Consider the following 10,878-nt stretch of genomic DNA (forward strand, 5'->3'; position numbering starts at 1 on the left):
GAGGGATGACGCAGGGTGGGGACGGTGGTGAACGCACAGGCACAACTCAGTGCTGCCCACCTTCGCCATGTGGGAATGTGGCCCCAGGGAACGAGACTCGTCAGTGGCACTTCCTCTTTCAAAGGCAGGCCATTCCGCTAAAAGAGCTGGAGATGTGGCAGGCCAGCGGCACAGGGACGAACAAGGCCACCAGCCACTGTCAGATCACACCACACCTCCGTTCTCACCAACCTTTCGACTTACAAAGGAGGAGATGGCCTCAAGATCCAGTGTGGCCGTATGCACTCCAGTCCCACGTGCCACTAACACCAGCCGCCTAGAACTCCAAGAGAGGAAAGCAAGAGCTCCCTTATCATGCACTTGCTCGGAACTTTAATTTTTTCTCCTCGAGGAAAGTAAAAGAAACTCAGGAGGCTGAGGCAGAAGAATCGCTTGAACCCGGGAGGTGAGGTCATGCTCTGCAGGCCACTGCACTCCAGGCCTGGGCATGGGAGCAAGACTCTGTCTAAAAACACACACACACACACAACACACAACACACACACACACCCCGTCATCTGGTGAGATTTTTAATGTTTGCAGACATGATATATGACAACTCACAGGCAGGGTCTAAGTGCTTCCACCGCTTCCACACTTCCCTTGAAGTCACAAAGCAGGATCTACAGAAACTGTGAAAGGCTAGGTTTAGTATATTGTAATCTCTAAGCAATCACTCAGAAAAGATATACAGTAAAATAAAACTGAAAAGATATTTAGCCAAAAAGACAACAAATACATTAAAACGGAAAATGGTAAAATATTAAAACAAGAAAAGGGAGCAGAAGGGACAATCAAAACCAACCGTAAGACCAGACCGTGTGTTAATGGGTTCACAAATAACAAGGCCATGCATCACAACCAGCCCAGGGCAGACCACAGTCGGGCATCAGGAGCGGCAGGACATGAGCCACCAGGAGCAGGGGGAAGGCAGAGAAGCCATGGTGAAGACATGAAGAGAGAGCCACCTTCACCCCTAACCCTGTACCTGTGGGGTCAAGCATGACATCTGAGCCTCTGTCCCTGGACTAGGGGAACAAGGAGATCTCTGGGCCCAGGAAGGCTGGGGGCAGGGGCTGTGAGGAGCTGAGGGGCCTGCAGGTCACGCTGGCCAGGCACCCCATCCAGCACCTCTAGGTGGGTTCCCTCTCACTCCCCGGCCAGGGAGCAGCATCCAACAAAACACCCTGCCGCAGGCCTCGATCTGCCCCTCTGCTGAGCATCCGATCCGACAAAACACCTGCTGCAGGCCTCGGTCTGCCCCACTGCTCAGCAACCGATCCGACAAAACACCTGCCACAGGCCTCGGTCTGCTCCTCTGCTGAGCATCCGACCGAGCTAAAACACCTGCCGTAGGCTCCCTCGGGTCTCCCTCTGCTGAGCATCCCATCCGGCTAAACAACACCTGCCGTAGGCCTCGGGTCTGCCCTTCGTTTCCAAGGCCCGATCCATTAAAACACCTGCTGCAGGCTCCTCGGGTTCCCCCTCTGCTGAGCATCCGATCCGACAAAACACCTGCCGCAGGCCTCGGTCTGCCCCTCTGCTCAGCGTCCGATCCAACAAAACACCTGCTGCAGGCCTCGGTCTGCCCCTCTGCTGAGCATCCGATCCAACAAAACACCTGCCGTCATTGTGGGCCTCGGGTCTGCCCTCTGCTCAGCGTCCGATCCAACAAAACACCTGCTGCAGGCCTCTGTCTCCCCCTCTGCTGAGCATCAGGTGGGTGCTGTCTGGGGGCTCCAGATGCTCCAAGGGGAAGACATGATGCTGGAAGGCTCTGGGCGGTGGAGGCCAGTACAGGAGGGGCCACAGGCCTCCTGAAACTCACCTGGGAATGCTAGAAGGGGGCAGAGACAGCTCAGATGAAGCCCCGAGGGATTCCAATGGCATCCCAGGTCCCTCTCCCATCTATCTCCCTCCCGCATCATCACTGCCTCTGAGGCCAGGATACCCCAGGCTCTCCAACCCCACATATGGGAGGGGGGCAGACTCAGCTTCTGTTCAGCACCAGGGCAGTTGGAGAATGAAGTGGAACCCACACGTGGCTCTGTCCCCCAGGGAGAGAAACCTGCAGACACCCTCCTGAGACTGGGGCAGGGGGAAGGGAGAGCCTGGCCCAGACAGAAGCACAAATTGGTGGCGTGGGTCTGGTGTTGAGAACAGGGTCCAACATCACAGCCCCGTTCCCGTTCGGGAGGCCAGCGTCCGGGGCCTCTGCCAGCTCTGTCCCAAACAGAATTTGTTCTCACTCTGGACAGCCCCAGGGGCCCCCTGTGCTCACAGGCAGATCCAGGGGGCAGGAGGGGGCCGTCCCATGCCAAGTGCGGTTGGATGATGAACGACGCCCCCAAAAGCTTTGTTCAGGTCCTAACCCGAGGAACCTGAGAATGGGACCTGATTTGGAAAAGGGGTCTTTGCAGATAGATGGGATTAAGTTAAGGATTCTGAGATGAGAGCCTCCTGGACGAGGGTGGACTTGAGATCCAAGGACATGTTCTTAGAAGAGAAGGGGGAAAGGTGCAGAGACACAGCCACGTGAGATGAAGGCAGAGAACTGGAGCGATGCAGACACAAGCCAAGGACTGCCTGGGCCACTGGAAGCTGGGAGCGGCAGGAAGGGTTTTCTCCTGAAGCCTTCAGCAGGAGGTGGCCCTGCCGACACCTTGATTTTGAAGTCTGGCCCCAGGACTCTGAGACAGTCCATTTCCGTTGCATGAGGCCCCCAGCATGCAGTATTCTGTCGTGGCAGCCCCTGCCTCAAGCGGCCTGGATCTCGTGTGGGGTCCACTCCCCTCGTCTCCCAGGTGGGGTGCGGCACCTTCATGCTGCCCTCTAAGGACAAGCGCACGAGGCCAGCCTCCCCCACCAGCAGGACGGAATGCACGAGGCCTTTACCAGGACACGCCGGCACCTGGTGTGGTGCTGCTGCCCCGCTGCGGGGCCGAAAGAAGCCAGGGATGAGGGTGGGGGCGCATCTGTGGGTCCTGGAGGCTCCAGACCCCCAGGCCAACTGCACAGCCTGCAGGCAGCGCTGCCTGGCCGACCCTGCCATCTGTCTGTCCATACATCTGACCACTTTCTCTCTGGGGCCGCCCCACCCAGAGTCCCTTTCCTGCCGGAGGCTGGGGCTTTCCTGGCAGCTACTCACCACTCTCCCGGTGTTTGTTCACCGAGGTTTCCCGCCGCTGACGGTTGTTTTGACTTGCTCAGGGTTGTCATGCACCTTTGCCCTGGCTATGTAAGGAGAAGGAGCCTTTATGCAATCCGGGAAGCCCGCGTCAGGCCCAGGAGGTACGCCAGCTCTCTAGGACACTGGCCAAGGTCCCCCGCACTTGGCCGGATCCAGGCAGGGAGTGACGGACCTGCTGGCATCCTCCTGACCCCGGTTTCCAGCTCTCCCCTCCCCCTGTCCACAGCCCAGGGTCAGAGGACAGGCAGCCGCCTGGCCAAGGGGCAGGCCCCCTTGTGCCCTGAATGGTGATGGCCTCTGGGGCCAGAAAGAAGGAGGTGGTGAGGGGACCATGGAAGACGGCCTGGACCTTCGTGAGGGCGATGGCTTGCTGGGCGGGTTCCCCAGGGGCAGAGGCTGGGACAGGATTCAGGGTTACATGGTGGGTGACCCCTGGCCACCCCAGGAGGGGAGAGGGAAGGAGCAGGAGTCAGGACAAAGGGGCAGGTGCCCCATGGGGGTCTTGGGGGGCAGCCACCCATGGGGGACTGGGGAGGCTGCAGAGCCACCTGCAGAGTTGCCCCCGCTGGCAGGAGACACTTGGCTACTTATCCCCCACCTGCCATCAGTCCCTGTCAAGGGGCTCCCAGGGACCCTGGCTGCCCAGCATGTCTGGCCTGGCTGGAGGGAGTCCCCGGGTAGTACGGAGCCATCATACGGGCTGGAGGGACAGAGGCTGTTACTGGCGCCCAGGCTTGGGGCAATGCCGCAGCAGCCCGGGAGAGGCAGCTGGAGGCAGAGAGAGAGACCGGGCTTCTCCCTGGCAGAGCCAGCCACCAGCTGAGCCTGGCTGAGAGGCGGTGAGGGGGCCGGGCCTGGCCCTGGAGCGAGCTCTGTGGGGGGGTCTGGGACTCACAGACAGGCCAGCACCATGCCTCCAAGAGTCAGAGAAGTGAGGCATCAGACAGGCTGTGGCCAAGTCTCACAGAAGAGGCACCGTCTTGAGCCCCCAGTGTGCTCTGCAGGGCCTGGAGGCCCGGACACGTTTTGGGTGGAGGGTGGGGGTCTCAGCCTGGGCCAGGCTCCCCATCTCACCCCTAAGAGTGGCATCGGCCCAGGGTCCGGCCAGGCCCTACTGATGTGTTCTCAGGGGCCAGGACTTCAGTGCAACAGGGCAGCCGCTTGGGACAGGCCGCAGCCGACTGTCCCCGTCCCCAGAGCACTTTCGGCTGCATCTGGGAGCCGCATCCCCTGTTTGTTCTCTAGAACCAGGAAGCCAGGGCTTTCCACTTCCTGGCCGCTGCGGAGGCCACGCTCTTTTTACTCTCCAAATAGGAAGGCTCCTGCCAAGCGAGTGTGGAGAGCTGATCTCAGTGCGGCTGAGGTTAATGGACAGGAAGTGCCGTTACCTAAATGGGCCGATAAGCTGATGAGAAGCCTGAGAAGAAAGCCTTTCCAGGCCTTGACCCAGAGAGCCGGCAGGAAAGCGGCGGGCGTCGCGGCCCCAGCAGGGAAGACCAGCTCCTGAGTTCAAGCCCCAGCTCCATCAGCCTGGCCTCGCCACTGAACCCTCGGCCCCCTGCTCACCCTTCTCTGGCCTCCTCAGGGCTCCTGCACACACCTGTGGTTCTACAAGGGGCAGAAAATATCCCAGAACATCAGAACCAGAGCCTCCCTCCCCGTGTGCAAGCCCCCATTTACGTGGTGCACTCCCAGGGGCCCCTCTCGGCCTCGAAATTCCCATTGCAGACATGGTCCAGCAAGGCCGGCTGTCTGGCTTTCCGGCGGATGATCAAAATAACAAGTCAGAATGATGGGGGGCTGATGGACGTGGGCCACTGACAACCAGGTGACCGCTGAGAGCAAGGAAGAAGCCACGCAGATGCAAGGACCCCAAAGTGGGAAACCCCATAGCAGAGGCAGGGGGCACCTCAATAACAGACGTCCCACGGTGTCACCTGGGCCCGGTACAGGATGGCAGCTAGCGAGGCCGTGTCACCGGGAGGCTGCGTCACCGGGAGGCTGCGCAGACTGTTGAAGGGGGCAGAGGAACGTGGAATTGGTGTTGGACCAAATGAAACTGCCAACGCCTGCCCTCAAAACTGGGGAGTTCCCAGTGGCTGAACTGAGGATTTCCACAATGGGGGGCACTGTTCTGAAAAGGGGTCAAGCTCCTGGACCGCTGAGTTGGAATCATTCATCAAAACCTTTTCCACGGAATTCCGCAGCTGACCTGGGAAGGATGTGCACAGTGACCACACGGTGCCTCGGTGAAGTCTAAGGGACTGTTCAATGCGGCACCTACATTTGGGGAATTATAGATGTCCGAGCCTGCAGGGAGGCACCCACAATGGTCTCCCCTAAGGTAAAGACGGCTGTCCTTCACTTATGACACACCGGGCTCCCGCACAGTGATGGCCTGGAGCGTCCACAGAAGTGTCCCTGCTCTCAGAGCCGGCCAGGTGGGCTGTGTACACGGCCATGGAAAGCACCCTTGGGAGAGGGTGTTGCTGTGATTTCCACACCCCCACTTCCTCATGTCCTGCAACCTAGCTAGAATCTGCAATCAAAAGCCACCTGGCTTTGGAAGGCTGAGGGGGCTCACTTAAGGCCAGGAGTTTGAGTCTAGCCTCAGCAACATAACAAGATCCTGTCTACAAAAAAAAAAAAAAAAATTAGGAAGGCATGGTGGTGTGCCCCTGTGGTCCCAGCTCCTCAGGAGGCTGAGGTGGGAGGATCACTTGAGCCCTGGAGTTCCAGGTTGCAGTGAGCCATGATCGCACCACTATAGGTCAGCTTGGGCAACAGTGTAAGACTCTGTCCCAAACAGAATTTGTTCTCATTCTGGACACCCTCAGGGGCAGCCTGTGCTCACAGGCAGATCCAGAGGGCGGGAGGGGGGGCCTTCCCATGCCTGTCTCAAAAGAAAAGAGCCACCAAGGATGCTTTGGGTGTCGGCCACCACAGGCCCCCATCTCTCTGCATCTAGCAACATCGCTTGGACCTCAGAATGGAGCAGGAATGCGAGTTCCAGGCCCAAGTGCCACAGGATGGCGGCAGCTCTCACAAAATGAGCGTGGTCTTGCTAGGGGGGCACAGGCCACTCCCACACAGGCATGGAAGTGCAGGGTGCGCTCTTCCCGTGGCCCAGGGCCCCTTGTTTCTGGAAGGATGGATGAAAGCAGACACTACCTGTGCCAACTGGAAACCTCTCACAACGAGATGAAACACCCGCAGGGCCGTGTCCTGTCTGCGGTGGCTCCAGCCTCGTTGTGCATTTTCAGGGGCCCTTGTGCTGCGGGTGCAGCTGTTAGGGTGACCGAGGGAGGGAGGGCCAGGGGCAGATGGGCAGCCAGAGCACCCTCGGGAGAGGCGTGTGGCTCTGAGCTGCCGATGCGCCAGCAGGAACAGGCTCCACAGGACCCTCAGGAGCGATGACATAAAGACCCTGCCAAACGCTCTGGGGGAGCTCAAGTCACACCAGCCCAACCCTCCCCCTGTATGGATGGGGACCCTGAGGCCCAGGAGTCTCCATTCCTGGGGGCTTTCAGCCCAGCCTTGCCAGGGCTTTCAGTTGCTGTGTGTGCACATCTGTGTGTGCACATGCATGCACACGTGTTAAATCATCTCAGGTCGGGCATTGTGGCTTACACCTGTAATCCCAGCACTTTGGGAGGCCAAGGTTGGTGGATCACTTGAGGCCAAGAGTTCAAGACCATCTTGACCAACATGGCAAAGCCCCATCTCTACTGAAAATACGAAAATCAGCTGGGCATGGTGGCACACATCTGTAGTAGTCCCAGATACTCAGGAGGCTGAGGCACAAGAATTGCTTAAACCCAGGAGGCGGAGGTTGCAGTGAGCGGAAATGGTGCCACTGCACTCCAGCCTGGGAAACAGAGCGAGACTTTGTTTAAAAAAAAAAGAAAGAAAGAAACTGTCATCTCTGTCTCTCTGTTTTACATTCTGGTCAAATTCCTTATTTCTCTCTTCTACTTCACTAATTCTCTTTTCAGCTGTGTACTTGATCCTATGCCACCTTCTGAGCCTTTTGTCTCGGTGACTGTATTTTTCATTTCCAGGATGTGCCATTTTCATACCTATCTGTTCCTGTCTTGAATCTGCCGTTCAGTTTTTGTAATGTATTTACGTTGATGGCTGTGGTCCTTTTTTCTTACCTGTTTGGTAGATTATTTAAGAGTCTTGGCCGGGCGCGGTGGCTCAAGCCTGTAATCCCAGCACTTTGGGAGGCCGAGGCGGGTGGATCACGAGGTCAGGAGATCGAGACCATCCTGGCTAACATGGTGAAACCCCGTCTCTACTAAAAATACAAAAAACTAGCCGGGCGCGGTGGCGGGCGCCTGTAGTCCCAGCTACTCGGAGGCTGAGGCGGGAGAATGGCGTGAACCCGGGAGGTGGAGCTTGCAGTGAGCCGAGATCGCGCCACTGCACTCCAGCCTGGGCCACAGAGCGAGACTCCGTCTCAAAAAAAAAAAAAAAAAAAAAAAAGTCTTTATTAGATTCCTCCATAAATTTAACTCTGTCTGGAATGAATTCATGTTCTGAGTATGAATTTTGTTAGTTGTTTCTTAATTGCAGTGAAATTCAGATAACATAAAATCAGCCATTTAAAATTTAGTGCGCAATTTAGTGGCATTTAATACACTCAGGATGTTGTGTTCCCATAACTGTTTCTTAACATGCAAAATCCCGTGCTTCTGAATTGGGGCTTGCAGACTCGTTTTTAAAAGTTTAGTCATTGGATCAGGATATGGGAAATCAATTCTCTGAAAGTCAATTCACAAAATGACCTTGATTGGTCAGTTTGCTGAAAATCAATTCTCTAAACGACCCATTTTCCCAAGACTTCAGACAGAAACTTTAAACCTTGTCTGGGCAGTTGGCCACAGCCATTTGGCAGCACAGGCAGGAGCAGGGGCTGAAAATTCCAGCAAAATACGTGAGCCAGGGTTAAGGGCACATTCAGAAGAAAAGACGTTCAGTCAAGCTGCACCACTGCATATCAGGAAAAGTGGCCGCCACAAAACAGCAAGAAGCCTTTGGGGGCCATTTTGTTACTCACTAACTAGACCACTCTGGGAGTCGGCTCGGGTCCACCCAGTGGGAGTTGGCTCGGGTCCACCCAGGTCTGGGCAAACAGAGTTTTAGCAAATTGATCTAATTCTGAAGACAAAGAGGCAAGGAGACGTCGAGGGTGCGGTGGAATCCCCGCTTTCCACAAAATTCTGCTAGCTGTGTGACCTCAGGCAAGTCGCCAAGCCTCTCTGTGCCTCAGTTTGCCCGTCAGGGTTCCTGTAAGGATTAAATGAGGTCACCTAGGTGTTGGCGGAGGTTAGTAACACTCCCAGTGGGAGAGCTCTCCAGGCTGTCCAGGGCCTGCACCATCAGCCCTCAGGGCCCTTCCTGCTCTCCTCACAAGCTGATGCCACTCTGGGCCCTAGGTTTCAGGAGAAAATGACCTCTGTAGAAGCTCCCCATGCCTAGCCCTGGGGAGGAGGCAAGCCAGGTGAGCTCTCGCAAAAGCCCCCAGGAGCATGGCTCTCTTCCCTTCCTTTTCCTTGATCGGTGGACCTATGCGGGGACATGACAGCAGTGTGTCCCCCATCCTGGCCACCATGCCCTCCTGGCAGCCCCAGTCTGACAGTCCCTGCCTTTCCTTCTTTCTAGTGGCAGTGTCTCTAAAGCAGCTTCTCTTTCTCCCATTTCTGACCTGACCCCGTCACGGGCTGCCTGAGGCCACCCTGCAATCAGCCATATTGGCATTCCCAAAGCCCACTGAACCCGATAGTACGGTGTCCACCAGGAATGAGGTGGGCACTGGAGATCCACGCATGATAGGAACCAGAAGAGGGTGGGCCCTTCACCCTCCCCACCTTCTGCCCCCCCAGACTGGTGGCTTGCCCCTGGGGCCTCCTCTGGGCTAGGGTCTGCCCACCAATGCTTGTTCCTGTGACAGGCAACGGCAACTCCAGATGTCCCATCACAGCTGCCCACTGGACACAGACATGGGGACACCGAGGGTGCAGGGGGCAAACTCAGCTGCATTGTGCACAGCAGCTGCTGCCACACAACGGCAAGAGAGGAGCTACCCCCCGGTGTGCTCGCACCACACACTTCCACCACACACACGCCGGGTTGGTGCCCCGTCCGCTGAAGGGACATGCCACTGGGCATGCTGGGTGCCACTGAGTTGCTGGTGTGTTCAGTGCCTGCTGGCTGAACCTCGGAATTGGTGGCAGTGGCTTTGCTTCATCGCCGTCTGGTTCACTGTGCTCTAAGTTCGGGCGCCCCACGAGCAGTGATGTGTGTCCATGTCTACAGCCTCACTGGCCTGTCACGTTCCCACGTCAGGCTCTCAGCTCCAGCGTGAATCTCCCACTCCCCTACTGTCTTAGTCCATTCTGGCTGCTACAGCAAAATCCCACAGACTGGCAGCTTCTCAGCAGCAGAAACCTATTTCTCACAGTCCTGCAGGCTGGAAGTCCCAGACCAGGTGCCCGCATGGCCCAGCTCTGGCGAGGGCCCACCTGCAGCTTGCAGATAGGCATCTTCTCACTGTGTCCTCACACGTGGAAGGGGCAAGGGACCTCTCCTTCCTAAGAGCACTAATCCCAGCATGAGGGCTCTGTCCTCCAGGCCTCATCACCTCCCAAAGGCTTCATCTCCTAATGCCACTGCCTTGGCTGTGAGGATTTCCGCCCATGAGTTTTGGGGGACATGAGGGTCCAGCCCTCAGCAGCTGTTACTGTGGCCCGCAAGCCTGCCGCCCTCCTGCTGTTGCCAGCCATCCACATACACCCCGCCCTTCCCATAGCAGGGACAGGAAGGGATTCAGATCCCATGAGGAAAGCCCTGTTCACACGTCCAGCTCAGCCCTGCATGTCCCACATCCCGCTGGGAGCTAGTGGTGTTCATCGTAACTCAGCCCCAAGACAGCTGGCAGCACAGGTGCCAACATACGGGGAAATCTGCGTCACTCGGTGCCTGTCTAGTGTTCAGTTTCTAGGTGGCTGGTTCTACCCCGGCAATGCACAGGTTCCCGCCCTCGCAGCTGCCTCTTCTATTCCCATCATCAGGGTGGCCAGGCCCCCACTCCCGTTCTTGGTGGAGCCAGCACTTCCTGCAGGTTCTGGACAACTGGCTGAGACTGGCCTGGGTCTTCAGGCTCAGGCCATGCCACATCCAGGCAGGGAGCTGCAGCCGCCACAACAGTACCTCCCAGCTGCCCTCTGCTGCTGCAGCCAACATCACAATGTCATGTCACAATGTCATGTCACAGCAGGTGACACAAACCCCACACAGGCACAGTCCACCCAGCCCCAGTCCCATCTCACCTCTTTCTCTGTCCCTGCTCCCAGCCTATTCAGCCTGAAAACCCACCCCTCCCTGGCAGAGTCAGCTGGCCCCAGGCCCACCAGGGGGACCAGGGGGACCGGCACTGACGCTGCACACTGCCAAGTCACCCAGCAGACGTGAGGGCAGAAGAGCAGGCTGGACAGGACCACCCACTGACCTGTCCCCCTGCATCCTGGGGCTTCCACGTCCCCACCTATGCATGGGGTCTGCAGGGGCTGCACCTACAGGCTTGCTGTGAGCAGGAGTGAGCTCCGTGCATGGTGAGGGGTCTCCACATGTTCCTGTTATTGCGG

General features: G+C 57.5%; 1 long non-coding RNA gene across 1 annotated transcript; it reads right to left on the reverse strand.

Annotated features, from left to right (window-relative positions):
- Positions 1 to 553: 553 nt before the first annotated feature.
- LOC108584870 lies at positions 554 to 5,858 on the reverse strand. The gene is made up of 2 exons (XR_002520786.2): positions 3,188 to 5,858; positions 554 to 671 (listed from the first exon to the last, which is right to left on the reverse strand). It is a non-coding gene; the product is annotated as an uncharacterized LOC108584870 (long non-coding RNA).
- Positions 5,859 to 10,878: the final 5,020 nt, after the last annotated feature.

This window comes from Papio anubis, chromosome 4 (assembly GCF_008728515.1).
Source record: "Papio anubis isolate 15944 chromosome 4, Panubis1.0, whole genome shotgun sequence".
NCBI classification, from domain to species: Eukaryota; Metazoa; Chordata; class Mammalia; order Primates; family Cercopithecidae; genus Papio; species Papio anubis.